General features: G+C 37.5%; 1 non-coding gene across 1 annotated transcript; it reads left to right on the top strand.

Moving 5' to 3' along the window:
- Positions 1 to 18,739: 18,739 nt before the first annotated feature.
- On the top strand, positions 18,740 to 18,847 carry LOC148565365 (small nucleolar RNA R71). Its single transcript, XR_015884224.1, has one exon. It is a non-coding gene; the product is annotated as a small nucleolar RNA R71 (small nucleolar RNA).
- Positions 18,848 to 23,138: the final 4,291 nt, after the last annotated feature.

Below are 23,138 nucleotides of genomic sequence, written 5' to 3'. Positions count from 1 at the left end.
AGGATCATACAACTTGCCATGGAAGGGAGCACACATGATTGGAAGAAGACAATAGGAAAGCAGAGGTTCAGAAGCAACAATGCATCTCCAAACGCTTATCTGAAATTCCCACCAATGAATTACATAAGTATCTATATTTTATTTTATGTTTTATTTAACTTTTAATTATCAAAACCTCATAACCATTTGAATTCGCCTGACTAAGATTTATAGGATGACCATAGCTTGCTTCAAGCTGACAATCTCCATGGGATCGACCCTTACTCACGTAAGGTATTACTTGGATGACCCAGTGCACTTGCTGGTTAGTTGTGCGGAGTTGTGAAAAGTGTGATCACAATTTCTTGCACCAAGTTTTTGGCTCCGTTGCCGAGGATTGTTCGAGTTTGGATAACTGATGGTTCATCTTGTTGCTTAGATTGGGTAATTTTATTTTATGTTTAAGTTTTTATTATTTTTATTTAAAAAAAACGTGTTTTCGAAAAATTCATAAAAATTTTTAAGAATGAATTCTAGATCTTTAGATGATATGTTGAAGCTTGGCTGGCTATTAAGCCATGTCTAATCTTTTGGACTGAAGCTTCCACTTATCATTGCAGCTATTGGAGGAGCCTTTGGATTCTCATTTATTGGGCTGTTGTATGTAATGCAATGCTAAAGCTTGGCTGGCCAATTGGCCATGTCTAATTCTTTTGGACCGAAGCTTTAGAATAACATTGCATGAATCCTGGAATTCTTATTAAAAATTTTGAATTTCTTTATTCTCTTTTTCCAAAATAATTTTTTGAGAAAAAAATAAATACAAAAAAATTTAATAAAATCATAAAAACAAAAAAATTTTGAGTTTCTTGTTTGAGTCTAGTGTCAAATTTTAAGTTTGGTGTCAATTGCATTTTTTAATTTTCTTAAATTTTTGAAAATTCATGCATTGTGTTCTTCTTTGATCTTCAAGTTGTTCTTGATGATTTTCCTTGTTTGATCTTTAATTTTTCTTGTTTTGTCTCTTTTCTTGTTTTTCATATGAATTTTCGAATTATTAGTGTCTAAACATTAAAAAATTCTAAGTTTGGTGTCTTGTTTATCTTTCTTTTCTTAAAAATTTTCAAAAATATGTTCTTGATGTTCATCTTGACATTCAAAGTGTTCTTGGTGTTCATCCTGACATTCAAAGTGTTCTTGCATGCATTATTTGTTTTAATCTTAAATTCTATGTCTTGTGTCATTTTGTTGTTTTTCTCTTTCTATATTAATTCAAAAATAAAAAATAATATCTTTCCCTTATTTTACTCATAAATTTTGAAATTTTGGGTTGACTTAGTCAAAAATTTTCAAAATTTAGTTGTTTCTTGTTAGTCAAGTCAAAATTTCAATTTAAAAACTTTATCTTTTCAAATCTTTTTCATTTTTCTTTCATGTTCTCCGAAAATTTTTTAATTAATTTTCAAAATCTTTTTCTTAATTTTATTTCATAATTTTCGAAATTATTGCTAACATTTAATGTTTTGGTTAAAAAATTTCAAGTTTGTTACTTTCCTGTTAAGAAAGGTTCAATCTTTAAATTCTAGAATCATATCTTTTAGTTTCTTGTTAGTCAAGTCATCAACTTTAATTTTCAAAATAAAATATTTTTAAATTTCTTTTTCAAATCTTTTTCAAAATAAATTTCAATCATATCTTTTTCAAAAAATAATTTCAAAATATTTTTCTAACTTCTTATCTTTTCAAAAATTATTTTCAAATCTTTTTCGATTAACTACTTGACTTTTTGTTTGATTTTAAAAAGTTTTCTATTTCTTATCTTTTTCAAAACCACCTAACTACTTTTCTCTCTCTCTAATTTTCGAAAACCACTAACCACTTTTTCAAAATTCTTTTTAATTAACTAATTATTTTAAATTCTAATTTTATTTTATTTCTATTAATATTTTCGAAACTAACTTAATTAATTAAATAAAAACAAAAATATTTTTCTTTTCTTTTAATTAATATTCGAATACTCTCCCTCTCATCTCTTTCTATTTATTTTATTTATTTACTAACACTTCTCTTCTACTCATAATTCGAACCCTCTCTCTCTCTGTGTTCGAATTTCTTCTTCTTCCTTCTTCATTCTATTCTTCTTTCCTCTGACACATAACAAATCTCTATACTGTGACATAGAGGTTTCCTCTTCTTTTTTATTCTCTTCTTTTTCATATGAGCAGAAACAAGGATAAAGACATTCTTGTTGAAGCTGATCCTGAACCTGAAAGGACTCTGAAGAGGAAGTTAAGAGAAGCTAAAGCACAACACTCCGGAGAGGACCTTACAGAAATTTTCGAAAAAGAAGCAGACATGGCAGCCGAACCCAACAACAATGGTGGAGATGCAAGGAAGATGCTTGGTGACTTTACTTTACCAACTTCAGACTTCTATGGAAGAAGCATCTCAATTCCTGCAATTGGAGCAAACAACTTTGAGCTTAAGCCTCAATTAGTTTCTCTAATGCAGCAGAATTGCAAGTTTCATAGACTTTCATTGGAAGATCCCCATCAGTTCTTAGCTGAGTTGTTGCAAATATGTGACACTGTTAAGACCAATGGGGTTAATCCCGAGGTCTACAGACTTATGCTTTTCCCCTTTGCTGTAAGAGACAGAGCTAGGATATGGTTGGACTCACAACCTAAAGAAAGCTTGAACTCTTGGGAAAAGTTGGTCAATGCTTTCTTGGCCAAATTCTTTCCACCTCAAAAGATGAGCAAGCTTAGAGTGGAAGTCCAAACCTTCAGACAGAAGGAAGGTGAATCCCACTATGAAGCTTGGGAAAGATACAAGCAATTGATCAGAAGGTGTCCTTCTGACATGCTTTCAAAATGGAGCATCTTATGTATATTCTATGATGGTCTGTCTAAATTGTCCAAGATGTCATTGGACCACTCTACTGGTGGATCTCTTCATCTGAAGAAAACCCCTGCAGAAGCCCAGAAACTCATTGAAATGGTTGCAAATAACCAGTTCATGTATACTTCTGAAAGAAATCCTATGAATAATGGGATGACTCAGAAGAAATAAGTTCTTGAGATTGATACTCTGAATGCCATATTGGCTCATAATAAAATATTGACTCAGCAAGTCAATATGATTTCTCAGAATCTGACTGGATCGTAAGCTGCATCCGGCAGTATTAAAGAAACCTCCTCTGAAGGAGAAGCTTATGACCTTGAGAATCCTGCAATGGAAGAGGTGAATTACATGGGGGAATCCTATGGAAACACCTATAATCCTTCATGGAGGAATCATCCTAATTTCTCATGGAAGGATCAGCAGAAGCCTAATCAAGGCTTCAATAATAATAATGGTGGGAAAATCCGGTTTGGCAATAGCAAGCCTTTTCCATCATCTTTTGAGCAACAGACAGAGAATTCTAAGCAGAGCCTCTCTGACTTAGCAACCATAGTCTCTGATCTATCTAAGACCACTCTCAGTTTCACGACTGAAACAAGGTCCTCCATCAGAAATTTGGAGGCACAAGTGGGTCAGCTGAGTAAAAGAGTTACTGAAATCCCTCCTAGTACTCTCCCAAACAATACAGAAGAGAATCCAAAGAGAGAGTGCAAGGCCATCAATATACCCAAAGTGGCCGAACCTATAGAGGAGGAAGAGGCAGTGATTTCCAGTGAGGAAGACCTCAATGGACGTCCACTGACCACTAAGGAGTTCCCTATTGAGGAACCAAAGGAATCTGAGGCTCATACAGAGACAATAGAGATTCCACTGAACTTACTATTGCCATTCATGAGCTCTGATGAGTATTTCTCCTCTGAAGAGGATGAAGATATTGTTGAAGAGCAAGTTGCTCAGTATCTAGGAGCAATCATGAAGCTGAATGCCAAGTTACTTGGTAATGAGACTTGGGAGGATGAACCTCCATTGCTCATCAATGAACTGAATGCTTTGGTTCAACTAAAATTACCTCAGAAGAAACCGGATCTCGGAAAGTTCTTAATCCCCTGTACCATAGGCACCATGACCTTTGAGAAGGCTCTGTGGGACTTGGGGTCAGGAATAAACCTCATGCCACTCTCTGTAATGGAGAAGCTAGGGATCTTTGAGGTACAAACCACAAGAATCTCATTAGAGATGGCAGACAAATCAATGAAACAGGCTTATGGACTTGTAGAGGATGTCTTAGTGAAGGTTGAAGGCCTGTACATCCCTGCTGACTTCATAATCCTAGACACTGGGAAGGATGAGGATGAATCCATTATCCTTGGAAGATCCTTTCTAGCCACAGCAAGGGCTGTGATTGATGTGGACAGAGGAGAGTTAGTCCTTCAATTGAATGAGGACTACCTTGTGCTTAAGGCTCAAGGATCTTCTTCTGTAAACATGGAGAAGAAGCATGAAAAGCTTCATCCAATTCTCTTCATATAGAGTCAAGCAAAGCCCCCACACTCAACTTCTAAGTTTGGTGTTGAGAGTCCACCATTAAGCTCTGAGTCTCTGTGAAGCTCTCTAAGCGCTCACTGTCAAGCTATTAACATTAAAGAAGCGCTTATTGGGAGGCAATGCAATGTTATTTAATTATATTTATTTATAGACATTTGTTTTCTATTGTCATGTTATGTTTTCTTTAGGTAGATGATCATGTGAAGTCACAAAAACAGCTGCAGAATTAAAGCAGAATCAAAAACAACATCAAAAATAGCACACCCTGGAGAACAGGCTTACTGGCATTTAAACGCCAATAAGGATAGTAGAATGGGCGTTTAACGCCCAATCTGGCAGCATTCTGGGCGTTAAACGCCAGAATTGGCAGACAGACTGGCGTTTAACACCAGAAAAGTGTGTCTGGTTGGCGTTAAATGCCAGAAAAGGGCATCAGCCTGTCGTTTAACGCCATAAAAGTAGCAGAGATGGCGTTAAACGCCAGAAATGGCACACAGAGGGGGTTTAAACGCCAGAAAGGTAGAGGGACCAGAATTCTTTAACACCTCGGGATCTGTGGACCCCACAGGATCGCCACCTACCCCAACTCACTCTCTTTCCTCTTCACACCTTTCCATAACACTCTTCTCCAAATACCCTTGACCAATCACATCAATACCTATTCCCCAAATACCATTCACCTATCAAATCCTACCCTCTTCCCCACAATCTCTTACCACTCACATCCATCCATTACTCCCCGAAAACCCATCATAAAACCCCACCTACCTCACCATTCAAATTCAAAACATTTCCCTCCCAAACCCAACCTCTTCATACACAACTTCCCTCTCTCTCTTATCCTATAAATACCCCTCCCTACCACCTTCAATTTCCCATTTCATAAACACTTAAACCCCCTTGGCCGAATCAAAAACACTCCTCCATTTCTTCTTCTTCTCCTCCTTTCTTTCTTTTTTTGCTCGAGGACGAGCAAACCTTTTAAGTTTGGTGTGGTAAAAAGCTCTACTTTTTATTTTTCCATAACCATTAATGGCACCTAAGGCCGGAAAAATCTCTAGAAAGTGGAAAGGGAAGGCAATTTCTTCCACCTCCGAGTCATAGGAAATAGAGAGATTCATCTCAAAAGTCCATCAAGAACAATTCTATAAAGTTGTGGCCAAGAAAAAGGAGATCCTCGAGGTCCCCTTCATGCTCAAAAAGAGTGAATATCCGGAGATCCGACGTGAGGTTCAAAGAAGAGGTTGGGAAGCTCTCACCAACCCCATCCAACAAGTCGGAATCTTAATGGTTCAAGAGTTCTATGCTAATGCATGTATTACTAAGAACCATGATCAAAGTGTGAACCCAAACCCAAAGAATTGGCTCACAATGGTTCGGGAGAAATACTTGGATTTCAGTCCAGAAACTGTAAGGTTGGCATTCAACTTGCCAATAATGAGAGGAGATCCTCATCCTTTCACTAGAAGAGTCAACTTTGATCAAAGGTTGGACCAAGTCCTCATGGACATCTGTGTGGAAAGAGTGCAATGGAAAAGAGACTCCAAAGGCAAGCCAGTTCAACTGAGAAGGCTTGACCTGAAGCCCGTGGCTAGAGGATGGTTGGAGTTCATCCAACACTCTATCATTCCCACTAGCAACCGGTCCAAAGTAACTGTGGATCAAGCTATCATGATCCATAGTATCATGATTGGAGAGGAAGTAGAAGTTCATGAGATCATATCTCTAGAACTATACAAGGTGGTTGACAAGCCCTCCACTTTGGCAAGGTTAGCCTTTCCTCATCTCATCTGTAACCTATGCAATTCAGCAGGAATTGTCATAGAGGAAGATATCCTCATTAAAGAGGACAAACCCATCACTAAAAAGAGGATGGAGCAAACAAGAGAGCCCACTCATAGACCTCAACAAGAGCATGAGGAAATTCCTCATCAAGAAATCCTTGAGATGCCCCAAGGGATACACTTTCCTCCACAAGGCTATTGGGAGCAACTCAACACCTCTTTAGGAGACTTGAGTTCTAACATGGAGCAACTAAGGATAGAGCACCAAGAGCACTCCATTATCCTCAATGAAATCAGAGAGGACCAAAAGACCATGAGAGAGGAGAAACAAAGGCAAGGAAGAGACATACAGGAGCTAAAGCACTCCATAGGATCTTCAAGAGGAAGAACTAGCCGCCGTCACTAAGGTGGACCCGTTCTTTAATTTTCTTGTTCTTTTTCAGTTTTCGGTTTCTATGCTTTATGTTTTGTCTATGTTTTTGTCCTTATTACATGAACATTAGTGTTTAGTGTCTATGTCTTAAAGCTATGAATGTTCCATGAATCTTTCACCTTTCTTAAATGAAAAATGTTTTCTGAAAAAGAAAAAGAAGTACATGAGTTTTGAATACTATCTTGAAAATAGTTTAATTAGTTTGATGTGGTGGCAATACTTTTTGTTTTCTGAATGAATGCTTGAACAGTGCATATTTTCAATAGTAAAGTTTATGAATGTTAAAATTGTTGGCTCTTGAAAGAATAATGAAAAAAGAGAAATGTTATTGATAATCTGAAAAATCATAAAATTGATTCTTGAAGGAAGAAAAAGCAGTGAGAAACACAAAGCTTGCGAAAAAAAAAGACAGAAAGAAAAAGAAAAAGCAAGTAGAAAAAGCCAATAACTCTTTAAACTAAAAGGCAAGGGTAAAAAAGATCCAAGGCTTTGAGCATTAATGGATAGGCGGGCCCAAAGGAATAAAATCCTAGCCTAAGCGACTAAATCAAGCTGTCCCTAACCATGTGCTTGTGGCGTGAAGGTGTCAAGTGAAAAGCTTGAGGCTTAGCGGTTAAAGTCGTGGTCCAAAGCAAAAAGAGTGTGCTTAAGAACTCTGGGCACCTCTAACTGGGGACTATAGCAAAGCTGAGTCACAATATGAAAAGGTTCACCTAGTTATGTGTCTGTGGCATTTTTGTATCCGGTGGTAATACTGGAAAATAAAATGTTTAGGGTCACGGCCAAGACTCATAAAGTAGCTGTGTTCAAGAATCAACATACTGAACTAGGAGAATCAATAACACTATCTGAAAAATGAGTTCCTATGGATGCCAATCATTCTGAACTTCAAAGGATAAAGTGAGATGCCAAAACTGTTCAGAAGCAAAAGGCTACTAGTCCCGCTCATCTAATTGAAACTAATCTTCATTGATATTTTGAAATTTATTGTATTTTCTCTTCTTTTTATCCTATTTTTTTTTTAGTTTCTTGAGGACAAGCAACAATTTAGGTTTGGTGTTGTGATGAGCGGATAATTTATACCCTTTTTGGCATTATTTTTACATAGTTTTTTGTATATTTTACTTATTTTTTATTATATTTTTATTAGTTTTTATGCAAAAATCACATTTCTTGACTTTACTATGAGTTTGTGTGTTTTTCTATAATTTTAGGTCTTTTCTGGCTGAAATTGAGGGACCTGAGCAAAAGTCTGATTCAGAGGCTGAGAAAGGACTGCAGATGCTGTTGGACTCTGACCCTCCTGCACTCGAAGTGGATTTTCTGAAGCTACAGAAACCCAATTGGTGCATTCTCAATTGCGTTAGAAATTAGACATCTTGGGCTTTCCAGCAATGTATAATAGTCTATACTTTGTCCGAGATTTGATGGCCCAAACTGGCATCTAAACGGCAGCGAGAGACCCTTTTCTGGCGTAAAACGCCAGAACTAGCACCAAAACTGGAGTTAAACGCCCAAACTGGCATCCAAGCTGGCGTTTAACTCTAGAAAAGGCCTATGCATGTGTAAAGCTCAATGCTCACCCCAAGCACACACCAAGTGTGTAATGACCCATCTTCCAGAACGTCATGATTGTACCGAAAGTAAGGCGTTACTAACTTGCTTTCCTTTATTAACTATTTACTATTGAGCCTTTAGTTCGATATCGTGATTTAATTTTATTGAAAATTCCAGAAAAAATTTTGTTTTTATTATTTAAAATCATATAGCAAACATCACCAAGTAATAATAACCACATATTTATTAATGATAATATCTGTCATACAAAAGATTTCAAATAAAACTTAGATACAAATCCTATCCCTCTGTATAAAATAAAAATCTTAAGCAATAAGGGCGAGGGAACTCTATGAAAGCAATTCAATTCAAAAACTTAACTCATAAAAAAGGTCTAACAATCGCCCGCAGCTCCAAACTGAGTCTTCGAACCTGTATCACTGAAAAGGTGGAGGATTTTTGGGGTGAGAACAAACCACACGTTCTTAGTAGGGAATGAGAATGCCGTAAAAGTAATGATTAACATGCAAATAATTAACATACTCAAGGAAACTATATTTTTATCAAATTTTTTTGAAAATACTTTTGGTTTTACTTTAGCTAATTAATTACCTCCTTCAAAATCTTTAAACTCAAACAAATTTAAAATATGAAACTAGTCACATTAACCATCTATCAGTCACATAATTAATTCTCAATCAAAACATCAATTCTTAATGAATTTAATACATTCACAAACTAATAGTGCAAGCAAGAGATTCAGTTCAACATACAAACAAGTCACAGCAAGACAAATAACACAATCACAGGGAAGTACAATGAGCAAACCCAATCAAATGCAAATGCGCAAACAAGGATGATGCATGTCTAGCCCTAGTGCAGGTAATGAGCTCATTTGTCGTTTTCTACCCGCTCCCGACGTAACCCGTAGCAGCTGAAATGGGTATGGCTTTCCAGTTGGCTATACCCCTGTGTACAGGAAATAACCCCTCTGCCACCACAGGGTCCACTGCACGTAGGAAATAACACATCTGCCACTGCAGGGATGTATGCCGACACACCTTCTGTATACAGGAAATAACCCCTCTGCCACTATAGAAATGGAACAGGTGGTCACGGTACTTCTGTAGCAGGAAATAAACTCTCTACCTTACAGAATTAAAATATGGATCTGTACCGCAGGAAGGCGTTCTCAGTGGTCGCACCACTATCTATCTGACTGCCTTCACGCAGTAGATCATCATACAAGTATATCCGGCGTTGCCTTAACGCAACAAATAAATAAACACATCTCTTGGGTTGCCTCAAGCAACAAATGACCTTTCAACAGGTCCTCTGCTTTTTATTCTCTTTTATAATCATAAATACGCAAGCGGGACAAAACCCACATTCTTGCCAACAATTTCATAAACTGAATACCTTTCCTCAAAAGAATCAATGTAATTATCATCATAAGTTATCATTCTCGTTATTCATCTCCAGTTACATATTCTTATACAATATCTCTCTCTTTCTTTATTCAATCATGTTGTACAGACTTTACGACTTCCACTTTTGCAACCTCTTAACTCGAACCAATTTTAAAACTATTTTCTAGTTTAATTTTTTTTCAAAAGACTCAAGAAAATCATTTATTTTAAATTCGTTAAATACTTTTCAAAACATCACCCTCTTACTAAAAGTAACCAAATAAAACTCTTTTTCAAGTTTACTAACTTCCCAAAGACTCAAAAACCATTCAAATTCAAATATTATTATTTCACCAAACTTCTAAAAAGATCATCCTTTATTTCAAACCTAAAACATAACTCTTTTCATATTAAATCAAACTGAAAACATATTTCTTTCTATTCTTAATAAATCAACTCAAAACGGAATCCTTTTCGTAACAAATCCATCTTAAACATAATATTTTTTCTCAATGAATAAAACCGAAAAACATAATTCATTTCTTTTCTTAGTAAATCAGAATCAAATAATATAATTTCCCAAATCCAAACCTTTTAAAATAATATTTCAGACAAAGCCTCAGATTTTATAAAATTTCGGCAGCACTTCCCCTAAAACTCGGACTTAGCCACCCTTACGGGTTCCCTCTTTCTCCACAAATCACCAGCCCTTTTCTCAATAATTTTCAAACGGGCAATTCTCAATCAATCAGACATTCACAATTCATAATAATTAACAAGTCAATCACACTCCACAATTCCAACTAATCCATCAATCCAACTCCATTCTCTTCAATTCATATTTACTTTTCGCAAATCATAGAATCCTTTCAAAATTAAACTCAATCAACTAGTAATCCCAAAATCAGCCTTTCATAATTCAAAGTTATTTACTTGTTAACAAAATAACTATTTTGTTTTAGAAGTCATATTTCAAGAGAATAATTCGGTAATCAAACTTCAATCATTTAGCAGTTTTCAAACATAACTCTAATTAATCACGAATCAACATTAACAAGCATCAAAACCAATTCCAACAAGTCACAAGTCAATTTCACAGCCATTTCGACATATCAGATTACTAAAATCAACAACAAACACTTATTCTCAATAATCAAAATACAGCCACAACTTAAACCATCATCATAATAATTCCAAATCAAACACAAATCCAACTCAGTTCATCAATTATCAATAGGATAACTTTTCAATAGTTAACTCATCAAATTTCAGTTTAACAAGTATTATCAAATGAATCACCATTCACAGCCACATTTCAACCAATTCAGCAATACCACATAGGTCAGAATCTTCAACAAATCCATCAAAATCAGAAAACCAATATCAGTCACAGCATTAACCAAAATTAACCTTGCCAAATTAATTACTCACAATAACAAAGCCCAGTAACATTCACAGCCATAACCTAAACTCAATAAACTGATTGAAATACTAAAACATCATCCTAATACCAAACTTAATTCAAATTTCACAACCTCAAACTGAGTTTATTTCAATCAATTAATCACACAAAATATATGCAAATTATTCGCAATTATCCACTAAACTTCATTGGCATTCATAAATTAAAATGGTTAACTTTAAAATAAATCCCCTACCTTAGTATCGCATTAACAAGGCAATCAAACCAAACAGCAGCCCCGATGACATTTTTTTACGAGTTCTCTTCCTCCAGCAACAACACAGCATCTCATAACTTATGTAGCAGAATCAGAATCATTAAGGGCAGCTCCAACATTGGTTTCCAGCGACCCTAATAGCAATACCCATGGCGACAGAGGTTCTAGTACAGCAGCAGACTTTACTCATGGTGATGGCGACCACTAAGACAACAGCAACGGCTCACGGCGGTGGCGACGGATCCTGGCCGTGATGATGGTACGACAGTGCGAACAACATCCACCCTTCTCTCTCGGATGCACAGGTTCGGCCCTGTCTCTCTCTCCTAACGGTCTTGACAACGACGGACCCCAAGTTGGTGGCAGAAAGTTCGATGGCGTTTGGCCTCTGCAGTGACGGCAGCGAAATGCCGGTGATGGCGGGTCGGACAATGGCTGGACGACGATGTGGCGCAGCTCCTTCTCTTCCTCTCGGCGTTGCTCCTTGCCTCGGCTCTGGTCTTCCCCCACAACGGCGTTGGTGACTAGACGGATCGGAAGTGATGCGAGCTTGTGGCTCCATGAACAGGATGGCGCTGTGATGCAGCTCGACGGCAGGCGTGGCGGCAGCAGCTCTTCCCTCCAGTTCGACGATGACGCGACGGCGGCACTGGGACGGTGGCGCGGCGGTGAGGCGTGGGTCGATCTCTCCCTGTTTCGAGAGCTCTCTCCTCACTCAAATCTCCCCCTCCTCTCTGCTAGCAACGGCGGCGATAGTGGCAGTGGCACCCACCGCGCCGCCTCCCTCTTCTCCCCCCTCTCCTTCCTCGGTCCCCCTTTTCTTTCTATTCCCGTTCTTTTTTTTCCTTTGGCTCAGGGAACCGTGTGTGTGTATTTTGGATAGGGCTGCATAGCTGCTGTTGAGTCTTGGGGAAGAGGGTAGCTGGGTTAGGGTTTCTGGGATTTGGGAATTTAGGTTTAGAAATTAGGGATTTTATAAAAGAATATGGATAGATATGAATAGATATTTTGATAAAATTGAAGGGTAGAGTAATTTTAAAATCAAATATACTCTATTAAAAATATTTAGGAACATTATTTATCAACATATTGCTAAGTTCAATTAATTATTTCTAATTTAAAATATAAAATGAACGTATTAATCATATTTCTATAAAATATAGTTTAAAATCAATATTAATTATTCAAATTAAATGATATAACTTTTTATTATTTTTCTATTATCAAAACTCTAATTTCAATTTGTGTAGAATAACTAATTATAATAAAAATTGTACTTGAACATTAATTAACTTAAACTTAAAGTATTTATAAAAATCAAACTAATCATTTTTAATAAATTAATCTCTAAGAGTACAAATTAATAAAATAGAGCATAATTCATTCATAATAGAATTTATTTAAATTAAATTATATAATTCTTTCTTATTTTTCAATTATCAAAATTATAATTTCAATTATAGAAGAGATCCAATAAAGATTATATAAAAATTCTAATTAGTTTAAACTCCAAATATCATGAAACTCTATTTAATTACCTTTGGTAAAATAATTTTCTTAAAATAAAATTATCAACAAATAAAATAAATCACAAATAACTAATTATTTAATTTTCAAAAACTAGGGTTGTTACAAAGTGGGCCCCGGAAGTAGATTTTTGCACTATCTGCACTTAGTTACTTATTTTCTGTAATCCCTAGTAACTAGTTTAGTATAAATAGCACTTTTTACTATTGTATTAGGGAGCTTATGCCATTTTTCACATTTGGGAGGCTGGCCACACGGCCATGCCTAGACCTTTTTCTCTTATGTATTTTCCAACGGTGAAGTTTCTACACCTCATAGATTAAGGTGTGGAGCTCTGCTGTTCTTCATGAATTAATGCAAGTACTATTGTTTCTCTTTCAATTCACGCTTACTTCTTCTCCAAGATATACTCTCATACTGAATTCAGTTAAGTCAGAATGAAGGGGTGACCCGTGACAATCACCCACTATATTCGTTACTCGCTTAGCCAAGATCCGCGTGCCTGACAACCACAAGCATTCTACATGATGTTCAACGTAGTCATTGGACGACTGCCGGAGTATATTCTCTTGGGTCTCTAATTGGTGCACGAAATTGTGATCTCCAGGCTCGAACAAATCCTGGTAATGGCTCCAAAGCTTGGTGCTCTGATCTTAATTCATAATTTGTCACAACTTCGATACAACTAACCAGCAAGTGCACTGGGTCGTCCAAGTAATACCTTACGTGAGTAAGGATCGAATCCCACGGAGATTGTTGGTATGAAGCAAGCTATGGTCACCTTGTAAATCTCAGTTAGGCAGATATAAAGTGATAATGGTGTTTTCGAATATTATATAATAAAGTAGGGATAGAGATACTTATGTAAATCATTGGTAGGAATTTCAGATAAGCGAATGGAGATGCTTTTCGTTCCTCTGAACCTCTGCTTTCCTGCTATCTTCATCCAATCAGTCTCACTCCTTTCCATGGCTGGCTTTATGTGATACATCACCACTGTCAATGGCTACTTTCGGTCATCTTACGGGAAAATGATCCAATGCCCTGTCACGGCACGGCTAATCGTCTGGAGGCATCACCCTTGTCAATGGCTTCATCTTACCCTCTCAGTGAATAATATGCTCACGCACCCTGTCACGGCACGGCTATTCATCTGTCGGTTCTCGATCATGCCGGAATAGGATTTACTATCCTTTTGCGTCTGTCACTAATGCCCTGCAATCGCGAGTTAGGAGCTCGTCACAGTCATTCAATCATTGAAAATACATAAGTGAAAGGTCCAGGCATGGCCGAGATGGCCAGCCCCCCTAAAGCGTGATCAATAGTCTCCTAAGATGAATAATGAATTAAAACTGAGACCAAAGATGCCTAATACAATAGTAAAAGGTCCTATTTATAATAAACTAGTCACTAGGGTTTACATGAGTAAGTAATTGATGCATAAATCCACTTCCGGGGCCCACTTGGTGTGTGTTTGGGCTGAGCTTAAGTGTAGCACGTGCAGAGGCCATTTGTGGAGTTGAACGCCAGTTTCTGTGCCAGTTTGGGCGTTCAACTCTGGTTTTGGATCCTTTTCTGGCGCTGGACGCCAGATTTGGGCAGAAGGCTGGCGTTGAACGCCAGTTTACATCGTCTATTCTTGGCCAAAGTATGGACTATTATATATTGCTGGAAAGCCCTGGATGTCTACTTTCCAACGCAATTGGAAGCGCGCCATTTCGAGTTCTGTAGCTCCAGAAATTCCACTTTGAGTGCAGGGAGGTCAGAATCCAACAGCATCAGCAGTCCTTTTTCAACCTCTGAATTTGATTTCTGCTCAAGTCCCTCAATTTCAGCCAGAAAATACCTGAAATCACAGAAAAACACACAAACTCATAGTAAAGTCCAGAAATGTGAATTTAACACAAAATCTATTAAAAACATCCCTAAAAGTAACTAGATCCTACTAAAAACATACTAAAAACAATGTCAAAAAGCGTATAAATTATCCGCTCATCACAACACCAAACTTAAATTGTTGCTTGTTCCCAAGCAACTGAAAATCAAAATAGGATAAAAAGAATAGAATATACTATAAATTCCAAACTATCAATGAAACAGAGCTTCAATCATATGAGCGGGACTTATAGCTTTTTGCCTCTTGAATAGTTTTGGCATCTCACTTTATCCATTGAGGTTCAGAATGATTGGCATCTATAGAAACTTCAGATTTCGAATAGTGTTATTGACTCTCTTAGTTCAGTATGATGATTCTTGAACACAGCTTCTTTATGAGTCTTGGCCGTGGCCCTAAGCACTTTGTTTTCCAGTATTACCACCAGATACATAAATGCCACAGACACATAATTGGGTGAACCTTTTCAGATTGTGACTCAGCTTTCCTAAAGTCCCCAATTAGAGGTGTCCAGGGTTCTTAAGCACACTCCTTTTTTGCTTTGGACCTTGACTTTAACCGCTCAGTCTCAAGTTTTCACTTGACACCTACACGCCACAAGCACATGGTTAGGGACAGCTTGGTTTAGCCGCTTAGACCAGGATTTTATTCCTTTAGGCCCTCCTATCCACTGATGCTCAAAGCCTTGGGATCCTTTTTATTTGCCCTTGCCTTTTGGTTTTAAGGGTTATTGGCTTTTTGCTCTTGCCTCTTGGTTTTAAGAGCTTTGGCTTTTTCTGCTTGCTTTTTCTTTTTCTTTCTATTTTTTTTTTGCCTATTTTTTTTTTCTGCAAGCTTTGTTCTTTGCTGCTTTTTCTTGCTTCAAGAATCATTTTTATGATTTTTCAGATTATCAAATAACATGTCTCCTAGTCATCATTCTTTCAAGAGCCAACATATTTAACATTCTTAAACAACAACTTCAAAAGACATATGCACTGTTCAAGCATACATTCAGAAAACAAGAAGCATTGTCACCACATCAATATAATTAAGCTAAGTTCAAGGATAAATTCGAAACTCATGTACTTCTTGTTCTTTTGAATTAAAACATTTTTCATTTAAGAGAGGTGATGGATTCATAGGACATTTATAACTTTAAGACATAGTTACTAACTACTAATGATCATGTAATGAAGACACAAACACAGATAAGCACATAACATAGAAAACGAAAAACAGGAGAAATAAGAACAAGGAATGAATCCACCTTAGTAATGGTGGCATTTCCTTCTTGAGGAACTAATGATGTCCTTGAGCTCTTCCATGTCTCTTCCTTGTCTTTGTTGCTCCTCCTTCATTGCTTTTAGATCTTCTCTGATTTCATGAAGGATGATGGAGTGCTCTTGATGTTCCACCCTTAGTTGCTTCCAATAATTGTGTGGAAGAAAATGTATCCCCTGAGGTATCTCAGGGATCTCTTGATTTGCAGTCAAATGTTCTACCACTGAGCTATAGACCCTTGATGGAAGCTTTTGTCTTCCCTTTCCTCTTTCTAGAGGTTTCTCTGGCCTTAGGTGCCATCAATGGTTATGCAAAAAACAAAAAAGCTATGCTTTTACCACACCAAACTTAGAATGTTGCTCGCCCTCGAGCAAAAGAAGAAAGAATAGAAGAAGAAGAGGATATGGAGGAGATGGATGGCTGTGTGTATTCGGCCATATGGGTGGGATTGGGTGGGAGAGAGATGTTGAATTTTTGAAGGTAGTGGGTGTATGGATGTGAGTGGTAAAGGGTTAATAGGGAAGAGTGTTTGTTGGGAATAGAGGATGATTGAGAAGAGAGAAGAGAGTGAGTGGAGGTAGGTGGGGATCCTGTGGGGTCCACAGATCCATAGATGATCCTGTGAGGTCCACAGATCTTGAGGTGTCAAGGCATTTACATCCCTGCACCAATTTAGGCATGTAAAATGCCCTTGCACACAACTCTGGGCGTTCAGCGCCAGGTTGGTGCCCATTTTGGGCGTTCAACGCCCATTTGCTACCATTTCTGGCGTTGAACGCCAGAACCATGCTTGTTCTGGGCGTTCAGCGCCAGAATGTTGCCCATTCTGGGCGTTCAGCGCCAGAACCATGCTCTGTTCTGGCGTTTGAACGCCAGGCAGATGCTCCTCCAGGGTGTGATTTTTCTTCTGCTGTTTTTGATTCCGTTTTCAATTTTTATATTTATTTTGTGACTCCTCATGATCATGAACCTAAGAAAACATGAAAAACAATAAAAATAAGAATTAGATAAACATTGGGTTGCCTCCCAACAAGCGCTTCTTTAATGTCAATAGCTTGACAGTGGGCTCTCATGGAGCCTCACAGATGTGCAGAGCTTTGTTGAGACTCTCCAACACCAAACTTAGAGTTTGGATATGGGAGTTCAACACCAAACTTAGAGTTTGGTTGTGGCCTCCCAACACCAAACTTAGAGTTTGACTGTGGGGGCGCTGGTTGACTCTGCTTGGAGAGAAGCTTTTTCTACTTCCTCTCCATGGTTGCAGAGGGAGATCCTTGAGTTTTAAACACAAGGGAGTTCTCATTCCATTGAAGGAATATTTCACCTCTGTCAACATCAATCACAGCTCTTGCTGTGGCCAGGAAAGGTCTTCCTAGGATGATGGATTCATCCTCTTCCTTTCCAGTATCCAGGACTATGAAATCAGCAGGGATGTAAAGGCCTTCAACCTTTACTAACACGTCCTCTACTTGTCCATAAGCCTGTTTTCTAGAGCTGTCTGCCATCTCTAATGAGATTTTAGCAGCTTGCACCCCATAGATTCCCAGTTTCTCTATTACAGAGAGGGGCATGAGGTTTATTCCTGAACCAAGGTCACACAGAGCCTTAAAGACCATGGTGCCTATGGTGCAGGGTATTATGAACATTCCAGGATCCTGTCTCTTCTGAGGCAATGTCAGTTGATCCAAATCACTTAGTTCATTGATGAACAAGGGAGGTTCAACTTCCCAAGTATCAATGCCAAATAGTTTGGCATTCAGCTTCATGATTGCACCAAGAGACTTGGCAGCTTACTCTTCAGTAACATCCTCATTCTCTTCAGAAGAGGAATACTCATCAGAGCTCATGAAGGGCATAAGGAGGTTCAATGGAATCTCTATGGTCTCTAGATGAGCCTCAGAGTCCTTTGGTTCCTCAGAGGGAAGCTCCTTATTGACCACTGGACGTCCCAGGAGGTCTTCCTCCTTGGGATTCACGTCCTCTCCTCTCCTCACAGGTTCGGCCATGGCGCTTATGTCAATGGCCTTGCACTCTCCTTTTGGATTCTCTTCTGTATTGCTTGGGAGAGTACTAGGAGGGATTTCAGTGATCCTTTTACTCAGCTGGCCCACTTGTGCTTCCAGATTTCTAATAGAAGATCTTGTTTCATTCATGAAACTTACAGTGGCCTTAGATAGATCAGAGACTAAGTTTGCTAAATTAGAAGCATTTTGTTCAGAGTTCTCTGTCTGTTGCTGAGTTGATGATGGAAAAGGCTTGCTATTGCTAAACCTGTTTCTTCCACCATTATTAAAGCCTTGTTGAGGCTTTTGATCCTTCCATGAGAAATTTGGATGATTTCTCCATGATGAGTTATAGGTGTTTCCATAAGGTTCACCTAAGTAATTCACCTCTGCTATTGCAGGGTTCTCAGGATCATAAGCTTCTTCTTCATAAGAAGCCTCTTGAGTACTGTTGGATGCAGCTTGCATTCCATGCAGACTCTGAGAGATCATATTGACTTGCTGAGTCAATATTTTATTCTGAGCCAATATGGCATTCAGAGTATCAACTTCAAGAACTCCCTTCTTCATAGGCGTCCCATTACTCACAGGATTCCTTTCAGAAGTGTACATGAACTAGTTATTAGCAACCATGTCAATGAGTTCTTGAGCTTCTGCAGGCGTTTTCTTTAGGTGAATGGATCCACCTGCAAAAGTATCCAGTGACATCTTTGATAGCTCAGATAAACCATCATAGAATATATCCAGGATGGTCCATTCTGAAAGCATGTCAGAAGGACACTTTTTGGTCAACTGTTTGTATCTTTCCCAAGCTTCATAGAGGGATTCACCTTCTTTCTGTCTGAAGGTTTGAACATCAGCTCTAAGCTTGCTCAGCTTTTGAGGAGGAAAGTACTTGGCTAAGAAAGCCGTGACCAGCTTATCCCAAGAGTTCAGGCTGTCTTTGGGTTGAGAATCCAACCATAATCTAGCTCTGTCTCTTACAGCAAAAGGGAAAAGCATGAGCCTGTAGACTTCAGGATCTACTCCATTAGTCTTAACAGTATCACATATCTGCAAGAATTCAGTTAAGAACTGAAAAGGATCTTCAGATGGAAGTCCATGAAACTTGCAGTTCTGCTGCATCAGAGAAACTAATTGAGGTTTCAGCTCAAATTTGTTTGCTCCAATGGCAGGAATGGAGATGCTTCTTCCATGTAAATTGGAATTAGGTGCAGTAAAGTCACCAAGCATCCTCCTTGCATTATTATTATTTTCGGCTGCCATCTCCTCTTCTTGTTTGAAAATTCCTAACAGGTGCTTACTGGTTAGTTGTAATTCAGAGTCCTTTCAGGTTCTGGATCTGCTTCAACAAGAATATTCTTGTCCTTGCTCCTGCTCATATGACAAAGAAGAAGGCACAGAAAAATAATAATAATAGAGATCCTTTTTTTTTTTTGAATGAGGGAGAGATGTTAGTAGATGAATAAATAAAAAAAAATAGAAGGAGATGAGAGAGAAGAGAATTTTCGAAAATAATTTTTGAAAAAGAGTTAGTGATTTTTGAAAATAGTTTTTGAAAAATGTTAGTAATTTTCGAAAATTAAGATTTAAAAATTAAAATAATTAATAAATTAAAAAGAAATTTTGAAAAAGGGGGAAGATATTTTCGAAAAATGAGAGAGAGAGAATTAGTTAGGTAGTTTGAAAAAGTTAAGGAACAAACAAAAAGTTAGTTAGTTAGTTGAAACAAATTTTGAAAAGATAAGAAGTTAGGAAGTTAGAAAAGATATTTTGAAAAGATATTTTTGAAAAAGATAAGATAAGTAGATATTTTTGAAAAGATATGATTGAAATTAGTTTTGAAAAAAGATTTGATTTTTAAAATCACAATTAATGACTTGATTCATAAGAAATCACAAGATATGATTCTAGAACTTAAAGTTTGAATCTTTCTTAACAAGCAAGTAACAAACTTCAAATTTTTGAATCAAAACATTAATTATTTATGTTATTTTCGAAAATTTGGTATAAAAATAAGAAAAAGATTTTTGAAAAATATTTTTTTAATTTTCGAAAATAACTAAGAATTTTGAAAAAGCTTTGATTTTTGAAAAAGATTTTGAAAAAGATAAGATTTTCAAATTGAAAATTTGATTTGACTCATAAGAAATAACTTGATTTTTTTTTAAAATTTTTGAAAAAGTCAACTCAAATTTTCGAATTTGATGAGAGAAAAAGGGAAAGATATTTTTTTGATTTTTGAAATTTTTATGAAAAACATGAAAATTATGCAATGCGTGAAATTTTTAGATCAAAACAATGAATGCATGCAAGAATGCTATGAATGTCAAGATGAACACCAAGAACACCATGAATGTCAAGATGAACATCATAGACACAATTTTGAAAAAATTTTAATGCAAAAAAAACATGCAAGACACCAAACTTAGAATTCTTTAATGCTTACGCACTAAGAATTCAAGAATGCATATGATAAACATGAAAAGACACCAAACAAAAAATCATCAAGATCAAACAAGGAGACTTACCAAGAACAACTTGAAGATCATGAAGAACACCATGAATGCATGAAATTTTTGAAAAATGCAAGATACACATGCAATTGACACCAAACTTATGATATGACTCAAGACTCAAACAAGAGCCCAAAAATATTTTTGATTTTTATGATTTTCTAAAATTTTTTGGATTTTTATTTTATATTTTTCGAAAAATTATATGAAAAAGAAAAAATAAGGATTCCAAAATTTTCAACATGAATTCCAGGAATCTTATGCTCTAAAGCTCCAATCAAAGGGTCAGGCATGGCTTAATAGCCAGCCAAGCTTTAGTATGTAATTACATGGACTGGAGTGATTAGTTGAATACCAATCCCAAAGCAGTTTGGGTATGGCTTTACAGCCAGATAGGATTCAACATGTTTCATGAAACACTAGAATTCATTCTTAAAAATCCTGAAGAAAATTATATTTTTGAAAACATTTTTTTTTCAAAAACAAAGAAGAAAATTTTGAAAAATTTTTGAAAACTTTTTTGAAAACTAAAAACAAAAAGAAAATTACCTAATCTGAGCAACAGGATGAACTGTCAGTTGTCCAAACTCAAACAATCCCCAGCAACGGCGCCAAAAACTTGGTGCACGAAATTGTGATCTCCAGGCTCGAACAAATCCTGGTAATGGCTCCAAAGCTTGGTGCTCTGATCTTAATTCATAATTTGTCACAACTTCGATACAACTAACTAGCAAGTGCACTAGGTCGTCCAAGTAATACCTTACGTGAGTAAGGGTCGAATCCCACGGAGATTGTTGGTATGAAGCAAGCTATGGTCACCTTGTAAATCTCAGTCAGGCAGATATAAAGTGATAATGGTGTTTTCGAATATTATATAATAAAGTAGGGATAGAGATACTTATGTAAATCATTGGTAGGAATTTCAGATAAGCGAATGGAGATGCTTTTCGTTCCTCTGAACCTCTGCTTTCCTGCTATCTTCATCCAATCAGTCTCACTCCTTTCCATGGCTGGCTTTATGTGATACATCACCACTGTCAATGGCTACTTTCGGTCATCTCACGGGAAAATGATCCAATGCCCTGTCACGGCACGGCTAATCGTCTGGAGGCATCACCCTTGTCAATGGCTTCATCTTACCCTCTCAGTGAATAATATGCTCACGCACCCTGTCACGGCACGGCTATTCATCTGTCGGTTCTCGATCATGCCGGAATAGGATTTACTATCCTTTTGCGTCTGTCACTAACGCCCTGCAATCACGAGTTAGGAGCTCGTCACAGTCATTCAATCATTGAATCCTACTCGGAATACCACAGACAAGGTTTAGACTTTCCGGATTCTCTTGAATGCCGCCATCATTCTAGCTTACGCCACGAAGATTCCGGTTAGGAGATCTAAGAGATACTCATTCTAGCTTATTTCATGTAGAACAGAAGTGTTTGTCAGGCACGCGTTCATAAGGGAGAAGGATGATGAGCGTCATACATAATCATCACCTTCATCATGTTCTTGGGTGCGAATGGATATCTTAGAAGCGAAATAAGAAGAATTGAATGGAAAACAGTAGTACTTTGCATTAATCTTTGAGGAACAGCAGAGCTCCACACCTTAATCTATGGAGTGTAGAAACTCTACCGTTGAAAATACATAAGTGAAAGGTCCAGGCATGGCCGAGATGGCCAGCCCCCCTAAAGCGTGATCAATAGTCTCCTAAGATGAATAATGAATTAAAACTGAGACCAAAGATGCCTAATACAATAGTAAAAGGTCCTATTTATAATAAACTAGTCACTAGGGTTTACATGAGTAAGTAATTGATGCATAAATCCACTTTCGGGGCCCACTTGGTGTGTGTTTGGGCTGAGCTTAAGTGTAGCACGTGCAGAGGCCATTTGTGGAGTTGAACGCCAGTTTCTGTGCCAGTTTGGGCGTTCAACTCTGGTTTTGGATCCTTTTCTGGCGCTGGACGCCAGATTTGGGCAGAAGGCTGGCGTTGAACGCCAGTTTACATCGTCTATTCTTGGCCAAAGTATGGACTATTATATATTTCTGGAAAGCCCTGGATGTCTACTTTCCAACGCAATTGAAAGCGCGCCATTTCGAGTTCTGTAGCTTCAGAAAATCCACTTTGAGTGCAGGGAGGTCAGAATCCAACAGCATCAGCAGTCCTTTTTCAACCTCTGAATCTGATTTCTGCTCAAGTCCCTCAATTTCAGCCAGAAAATACCTGAAATCACAGAAAAACACACAAACTCATAGTAAAGTCCAGATATGTGAATTTAACACAAAATCTATTAAAAGCATCCCTAAAAGTAACTAGATCCTACTAAAAACATACTAAAAACAATGTCAAAAAGCGTATAAATTATCCGCTCATCACTAATCCACGGACCGAGTCCATGAGATTAGAACCTTCGTGGTATAGACTAGAACCAATTGGCAGCATTCCTGAGATCCGGAACGTCTAAACCTTGTCTGTGGTATTCCGAGTAGGATCTGGGAAGGGATGACTGTGACGAGCTTCAAACTCGCGAATGTTGGGTGCAGTGACAGTGTGCAAAAGGATAGAGAGATCCTTTTCTGACACAAGTGAGAACCGATAGATGATTAGCCGTGCGGTAGCTGTACCCGGTATTTTTCAT

This window comes from Arachis ipaensis, chromosome B5 (genome assembly GCF_059453495.1).
Source record: "Arachis ipaensis isolate K30076 ecotype BB chromosome B5, ASM5945349v1, whole genome shotgun sequence".
NCBI classification, from domain to species: domain Eukaryota; kingdom Viridiplantae; phylum Streptophyta; class Magnoliopsida; order Fabales; family Fabaceae; genus Arachis; species Arachis ipaensis.
The sequence above is the reverse complement of the archived record's forward strand: the minus strand, read 5'-3'. Positions and strand labels throughout refer to the sequence as shown.